The sequence below is a fragment of the Crinia signifera genome, unplaced genomic scaffold, assembly GCF_055691185.1.
Source record: "Crinia signifera unplaced genomic scaffold, ASM5569118v1 HAP2_SCAFFOLD_74, whole genome shotgun sequence".
Classification (NCBI taxonomy): Eukaryota; Metazoa; Chordata; class Amphibia; order Anura; family Myobatrachidae; genus Crinia; species Crinia signifera.
Genome location: NW_028142643.1, coordinates 565677 through 574260, shown reverse-complemented (window position 1 = coordinate 574260; position 8584 = coordinate 565677). Strand labels below are relative to the sequence as shown.

Here is an 8584-nt window from a genome sequence, read left to right as displayed (position 1 = left end):
CACTGTAAAAAAGCCTAGCTATCTGAGTCAATAGCGAATAAGACTCCAAATCTAAGAGTCATTTGCTTTGAGCACAACATTGGGTGGTGTTTATTCCCTTTTCAGATCCATGCCTCCCTCATGGCAGGCGAGAATTCTACCACTAAACCACAAGATTCTACCACTAAATCATTGTATGTTAAATTCTATACCTGCTTCACCAAAATGCAAAGAGCCAGGCACTCTTTAACAAAATATATCGCTGTTTCAGGTGTACATCAGTGGGTGAAACCATGCAGGAATATCAGGATCTACTGAATGTGGAAACTTTGCTTTGGTTTAATAGTGTAGATTGAAGAGCAAGCGTTGCCTTGCCTTGATGCTACAACACTGTAACAAAGCCTGGCCAGCTTAGTCAATAGAAATAAAACTCCCAAGCTAAGAGTCATATGCTTTTAGTACAACATTTGTTTGGTGTTTATTCCCTTTTCAGATCCAGACCTCTCTCTTGGCAGGTGGGAATTCTACCACTAAACCACAAGATTCTACCATTAATTTATTGTATGTGGAATTCTATACCTGCACCACCAAAATGCAAAGAGCCAGACACTCTTTAACAAAATATACCATAATTTCAGTAAAACTTGAGTACTGCATTGGCCGGGAATCGAACCCGGGCCTCCCGCGTGGCAGGCGAGAATTCTACCACTGAACAACCAATGCTTCACATTTTACTTCACGGTTACTTACCCATTTTCCTCAATGTGTGAAACCAAGCATGCATCTCAGTGTACTGAATGTGGTAGCCTAGATCTACTTTAATAGCTTGTATTGCACTCCTTGGCTTGAGCGGCCTTTTTGTCAAATCACAGTAACCAAGCCTGGCTAGCTCAGTCGGTAGAGCATGAGACTCTTAATCTCAGGGTCGTGGGTTCGAGCCCCACGTTAGGCGGTGTTTTTTCCCAGAATTCTACAGGCGAGATCTCTGTCACTACACAACCAAACGTGTTTTATTTGAAACTTAAAAGAGGTGTACATCAGTGTGTGAAACCAAGCAGGAATCTCAGGATCTACTAAATGTGGAAACCTTGCTTTGGTTTTATAAATTGAAGGGCAATCCTTGCCTTGCCATGATGCCATAACACTGTAAAAAAGCCTAGCTATCTGAGTCAATAGCGAATAAGACTCCAAATCTAAGAGTCATTTGCTTTGAGCACAACATTGGGTGGTGTTTATTCCCTTTTCAGATCCATGCCTCCCTCATGGCAGGCGAGAATTCTACCACTAAACCACAAGATTCTACCACTAAATCATTGTATGTTAAATTCTATACCTGCACCACCAAAATGCAAAGAGCCAGGCACTCTTTAACAAAATATATCGCTGTTTCAGGTGTACATCAGTGGGTGAAACCATGCAGGAATATCAGGATCTACTGAATGTGGAAACTTTGCTTTGGTTTAATAGTGTAGATTGAAGAGCAAGCGTTGCCTTGCCTTGATGCTACAACACTGTAACAAAGCCTGGCCAGCTTAGTCAATAGAAATAAAACTCCCAAGCTAAGAGTCATATGCTTTTAGTACAACATTTGTTTGGTGTTTATTCCCTTTTCAGATCCAGACCTCTCTCTTGGCAGGTGGGAATTCTACCACTAAACCACAAGATTCTAACATTAATTTATTGTATGTGGAATTCTTTATCTGCACCACCAAAAAGCAAAGAGCCAGACACTCTTTAACAAAATATACCATAATTTCAGTAAAACTTGAGTACTGCATTGGCCGGGAATCGAACCCGGGCCTCCCGCGTAGCAGACGAGAATTCTACCACTGAACAACCAATGTTTCACATTTTACTTCACGGTTACTTACCCATTTTCCTCAATTTGTGAAACCAAGCATGCATCTCAGTGTACTGAATGTGGTAGCCTAGATCTACTTTAATAGCTTGTAGGGCACTCCTTGGCTTGAGTGGCCTTTTTGTCACACAACAGTCACCAAGCCTGGCTAGCTCAGTCGGTAGAGCATGAGACTCTTAATCTCAGGGTCGTGGGTTCGAGCCCCACGTAGGGCGGTGTTTTTTCCCAGAATTCTACAGGCGAGATCTCTGTCACTACACAACCAAACGTGTTTTATTTGAAACTTAAAAGAGGTGTACATCAGTGTGTGAAACCAAGCAAGAATCTCAGGATCTACTAAATGTGGAAACCTTGCTTTGGTTTTATAAATTGAAGGGCAATCCTTGCCTTGCCATGATGCCATAACACTGTAAAAAAGCCTAGCTATCTGAGTCAATAGCGAATAAGACTCCAAATCTAAGAGTCATTTGCTTTGAGCACAACATTGGGTGGTGTTTATTCCCTTTTCAGATCCATGCCTCCCTCATGGCAGGCGAGAATTCTACCACTAAACCACAAGATTCTACCACTAAATCATTGTATGTTAAATTCTATACCTGCTTCACCAAAATGCAAAGAGCCAGGCACTCTTTAACAAAATATATCGCTGTTTCAGGTGTACATCAGTGGGTGAAACCATGCAGGAATATCAGGATCTACTGAATGTGGAAACTTTGCTTTGGTTTAATAGTGTAGATTGAAGAGCAAGCGTTGCCTTGCCTTGATGCTACAACACTGTAACAAAGCCTGGCCAGCTTAGTCAATAGAAATAAAACTCCCAAGCTAAGAGTCATATGCTTTTAGTACAACATTTGTTTGGTGTTTATTCCCTTTTCAGATCCAGACCTCTCTCTTGGCAGGTGGGAATTCTACCACTAAACCACAAGATTCTACCATTAATTTATTGTATGTGGAATTCTATACCTGCACCACCAAAATGCAAAGAGCCAGACACTCTTTAACAAAATATACCATAATTTCAGTAAAACTTGAGTACTGCATTGGCCGGGAATCGAACCCGGGCCTCCCGCGTGGCAGGCGAGAATTCTACCACTGAACAACCAATGCTTCACATTTTACTTCACGGTTACTTACCCATTTTCCTCAATGTGTGAAACCAAGCATGCATCTCAGTGTACTGAATGTGGTAGCCTAGATCTACTTTAATAGCTTGTAATGCACTCCTTGGCTTGAGCGGCCTTTTTGTCAAATCACAGTAACCAAGCCTGGCTAGCTCAGTCGGTAGAGCATGAGACTCTTAATCTCAGGGTCGTGGGTTCGAGCCCCACGTTAGGCGGTGTTTTTTCCCAGAATTCTACAGGCGAGATCTCTGTCACTACACAACCAAACGTGTTTTATTTGAAACTTAAAAGAGGTGTACATCAGTGTGTGAAACCAAGCAGGAATCTCAGGATCTACTAAATGTGGAAACCTTGCTTTGGTTTTATAAATTGAAGGGCAATCCTTGCCTTGCCATGATGCCATAACACTGTAAAAAAGCCTAGCTATCTGAGTCAATAGCGAATAAGACTCCAAATCTAAGAGTCATTTGCTTTGAGCACAACATTGGGTGGTGTTTATTCCCTTTTCAGATCCATGCCTCCCTCATGGCAGGCGAGAATTCTACCACTAAACCACAAGATTCTACCACTAAATCATTGTATGTTAAATTCTATACCTGCACCACCAAAATGCAAAGAGCCAGGCACTCTTTAACAAAATATATCGCTGTTTCAGGTGTACATCAGTGGGTGAAACCATGCAGGAATATCAGGATCTACTGAATGTGGAAACTTTGCTTTGGTTTAATAGTGTAGATTGAAGAGCAAGCGTTGCCTTGCCTTGATGCTACAACACTGTAACAAAGCCTGGCCAGCTTAGTCAATAGAAATAAAACTCCCAAGCTAAGAGTCATATGCTTTTAGTACAACATTTGTTTGGTGTTTATTCCCTTTTCAGATCCAGACCTCTCTCTTGGCAGGTGGGAATTCTACCACTTAACCACAAGATTCTAACATTAATTTATTGTATGTGGAATTCTTTACCTGCACCACCAAAAAGCAAAGAGCCAGACACTCTTTAACAAAATATACCATAATTTCAGTAAAACTTGAGTACTGCATTGGCCGGGAATCGAACCCGGGCCTCCCGCGTGGCAGGCAAGAATTCTACCACTGAACAACCAATGCTTCACATTTTATTTCATGGTTACTAACCCATTTTCCTCAATTTGTGAAACCAAGCATGCATCTCAGTGTACTGAATGTGGTAGCCTAGATCTACTTTAATAGCTTGTAAGGCACTACTTGGCTTGAGTGGCCTTTTTGTCACACAACAGTAACCAAGCCTGGCTAGCTCAGTCGGTAGAGCATGAGACTCTTAATCTCAGGGTCGTGGGTTCGAGCCCCACGTTGGGCGGTGTTTTTTCCCAGAATTCTACAGGCGAGATCTCTGTCACTACACAACCAAACGTGTTTTATTTGAAACTTAAAAGAGGTGTACATCAGTGTGTGAAACCAAGCAGGAATCTCAGGATCTACTAAATGTGGAAACCTTGCTTTGTTTTTATAAATTGAAGGGCAATCCTTGCCTTGCCATGATGCCATAACACTGTAAAAAAGCCTATCTATCTGAGTCAATAGCGAATAAGACTCCAAATCTAAGAGTCATTTGCTTTGAGCACAACATTGGGTGGTGTTTATTCCCTTTTCAGATCCATGCCTCCCTCATGGCAGGCGAGAATTCTACCACTAAACCACAAGATTCTACCACTAAATCATTGTATGTTAAATTCTATACCTGCACCACCAAAATGCAAAGAGCCAGGCACTCTTTAACAAAATATATCGCTGTTTCAGGTGTACATCAGTGGGTGAAACCATGCAGGAATATCAGGATCTACTGAATGTGGAAACTTTGCTTTGGTTTAATAGTGTAGATTGAAGAGCAAGCGTTGCCTTGCCTTGATGCTACAACACTGTAACAAAGCCTGGCCAGCTTAGTCAATAGAAATAAAACTCCCAAGCTAAGAGTCATATGCTTTTAGTACAACATTTGTTTGGTGTTTATTCCCTTTTCAGATCCAGACCTCTCTCTTGGCAGGTGGGAATTCTACCACTAAACCACAAGATTCTACCATTAATTTATTGTATGTGGAATTCTATACCTGCACCACCAAAATGCAAAGAGCCAGACACTCTTTAACAAAATATACCATAATTTCAGTAAAACTTGAGTACTGCATTGGCCGGGAATCGAACCCGGGCCTCCCGCGTGGCAGGCGAAAATTCTACCACTGAACAACCAATGCTTCACATTTTACTTCACGGTTACTTACCCATTTTCCTCAATGTGTGAAACCAAGCATGCATCTCAGTGTACTGAATGTGGTAGCCTAGATCTACTTTAATAGCTTGTATTGCACTCCTTGGCTTGAGTGGCCTTTTTGTCAAATCACAGTAACCAAGCCTGGCTAGCTCAGTCGGTAGAGCATGAGACTCTTAATCTCAGGGTCATGGGTTTGAGCCCCACATTGGGCGGTGTTTTTTCCCAGAATTCTACAGGCGAGATCTCTGTCACTACACAACCAAACGTGTTTTATTTGAAACTTAAAAGAGGTGTACATCAGTGTGTGAAACCAAGCAGGAATCTCAGGATCTACTAAATGTGGAAACCTTGCTTTGGTTTTATAGATTGAAGGGCAATCCTTGCCTTGCCATGATGCCATAACACTGTAAAAAAGCCTAGCTATCTGAGTCAATAGCGAATAAGACTCCAAATCTAAGAGTCATTTGCTTTGAGCACAACATTGGGTGGTGTTTATTCCCTTTTCAGATCCATGCCTCCCTCATGGCAGGCGAGAATTCTACCACTAAACCACAAGATTCTACCACTAAATCATTGTATGTTGAATTCTATGCCTGCACCACCAAAATGCAAAGAGCCATGCACTATTTAACAAAATATATAGCTGTTTCAGGTGTACATCAGTGGGTGAAACCATGCAGGAATATCAGGATCTACTGAATGTGGAAACTTTGCTTTGGTTTAATAGTGTAGATTGAAGAGCAAGCGTTGCCTTGCCTTGATGCTACAACACTGTAACAAAGCCTGGCCAGCTTAGTCAATAGAAATAAAACTCCCAAGCTAAGAGTCATATGCTTTTAGTACAACATTTGTTTGGTGTTTATTCCCTTTTCAGATCCAGACCTCTCTCTTGGCAGGTGGGAATTCTACCACTTAACCACAAGATTCTAACATTAATTTATTGTATGTGGAATTCTTTACCTGCACCACCAAAAAGCAAAGAGCCAGACACTCTTTAACAAAATATACCATAATTTCAGTAAAACTTGAGTACTGCATTGGCCGGGAATCGAACCCGGGCCTCCCGCGTGGCAGGCAAGAATTCTACCACTGAACAACCAATGCTTCACATTTTATTTCATGGTTACTTACCCATTTTCCTCAATTTGTGAAACCAAGCATGCATCTCAGTGTACTGAATGTGGTAGCCTAGATCTACTTTAATAGCTTGTAAGGCACTACTTGGCTTGAGTGGCCTTTTTGTCCCACAACAGTAACCAAGCCTGGCTAGCTCAGTCGGTAGAGCATGAGACTCTTAATCTCAGGGTCGTGGGTTCGAGCCCCACGTTGGGCGGTGTTTTTTCCCAGAATTCTACAGGCGAGATCTCTGTCACTACACAACCAAACGTGTTTTATTTGAAACTTAAAAGAGGTGTACATCAGTGTGTGAAACCAAGCAGGAATCTCAGGATCTACTAAATGTGGAAACCTTGCTTTGTTTTTATAAATTGAAGGGCAATCCTTGCCTTGCCATGATGCCATAACACTGTAAAAAAGCCTAGCTATCTGAGTCAATAGCGAATAAGACTCCAAATCTAAGAGTCATTTGCTTTGAGCACAACATTGGGTGGTGTTTATTCCCTTTTCAGATCCATGCCTCCCTCATGGCAGGCGAGAATTCTACCACTAAACCACAAGATTCTACCACTAAATCATTGTATGTTGAATTCTATGCCTGCACCACCAAAATGCAAAGAGCCATGCACTATTTAACAAAATATATCGCTGTTTCAGGTGTACATCAGTGGGTGAAACCATGCAGAAATATCAGGATCTACTGAATGTGGAAACTTTGCTTTGGTTTAGTAGTGTAGATTGAAGAGCAAGCGTTGCCTTGCCTTGATGCTACAACACTGTAACAAAGCCTGGCCAGCTTAGTCAATAGAAATAAAACTCCCAAGCTAAGAGTCATATGCTTTTAGTACAACATTTGTTTGGTGTTTATTCCCTTTTCAGATCCAGACCTCTCTCTTGGCAGGTGGGAATTCTACCACTAAACCACAAGATTCTACCATTAATTTATTGTATGTTAAATTCTATACCTGCACCACCAAAATGCAAAGAGCCAGCCACTCTTTAACAAAATATACCATAATTTCAGTAAAACTTCAGTACTGCATTGGCCGGGAATCGAACCCGGGCCTCCCGAATGGCAGGCGAGAATTCTACCACTGAACAACCAATGCTTCACATTTTACTTCAAGGTTACTTACCCATTTTCCTCAATGTGTGAAACCAAGCATGCATCTCAGTGTACTGAATGTGGTAGCTTAGATCTACTTTAATAGCTTGTAGGGCACTCCTTGGCTTGAGTGGCCTTTTTGTCACATCACAGTAACCAAGCCTGGCTAGCTCAGTCGGGAGAGCATGAGACTCTTAATCTCAGGGTCGTGGGTTCGAGCCCCACGTTGGGCGGTGTTTTTTCCCAGAATTCTACAGGCGAGATCTCTGTCACTACACAACCAAACGTGTTTTATTTGAAACTTAAAAGAGGTGTACATCAGTGTGTGAAACCAAGCAGGAATCTCAGGATCTACTAAATGTGGAAACCTTGCTTTGGTTTTATAAATTGAAGGGCAATCCTTGCCTTGCCATGATGCCATAACACTGTAAAAAAGCCTAGCTATCTGAGTCAATAGCGAATAAGACTCCAAATCTAAGAGTCATTTGCTTTGAGCACAACATTGGGTGGTGTTTATTCCCTTTTCAGATCCATGCCTCCCTCATGGCAGGCGAGAATTCTACCACTAAACCACAAGATTCTACCACTAAATCATTGTATGTTAAATTCTATACCTGCACCACCAAAATGCAAAGAGCCAGGCACTCTTTAACAAAATATATCGCTGTTTCAGGTGTACATCAGTGGGTGAAACCATGCAGGAATATCAGGATCTACTGAATGTGGAAACTTTGCTTTGGTTTAATAGTGTAGATTGAAGAGCAAGCGTTGCCTTGCCTTGATGCTACAACACTGTAACAAAGCCTGGCCAGTTTAGTCAATAGAAATAAAACTCCCAAGCTAAGAGTCATATGCTTGTAGTTCAACATTTGTTTGGTGTTTATTCCCTTTTCAGATCCAGACCTCTCTCTTGGCAGGTGTGAATTCTACCACTAAACCACAAGATTCTAACATTAATTTATTGTATGTGGAATTCTATACCTGCACCACCAAAAAGCAAAGAGCCAGACACTCTTTAACAAAATATACCATAATTTCAGTAAAACTTGAATACTGCATTGGCCGGGAATCGAACCCGGGCCTCCCGCGTGGCAGGCGAGAATTCTACCACTGAACAACCAATGCTTCACATTTTACTTCACGGTTACTTACCCATTTTC

At 41.7% G+C, this 8584-nt stretch overlaps 2 non-coding genes across 2 annotated transcripts; both read left to right on the top strand.

Moving 5' to 3' along the window:
* The first annotated feature begins 858 nt into the window (after positions 1-858).
* Positions 859-931, top strand: TRNAK-CUU (transfer RNA lysine (anticodon CUU)). Its single transcript has one exon. It is a non-coding gene; the product is annotated as a tRNA-Lys (tRNA).
* Positions 932-3100: 2169 nt separating this feature from the next.
* Positions 3101-3173, top strand: TRNAK-CUU (transfer RNA lysine (anticodon CUU)). The gene has a single exon. It is a non-coding gene; the product is annotated as a tRNA-Lys (tRNA).
* Positions 3174-8584: the final 5411 nt, after the last annotated feature.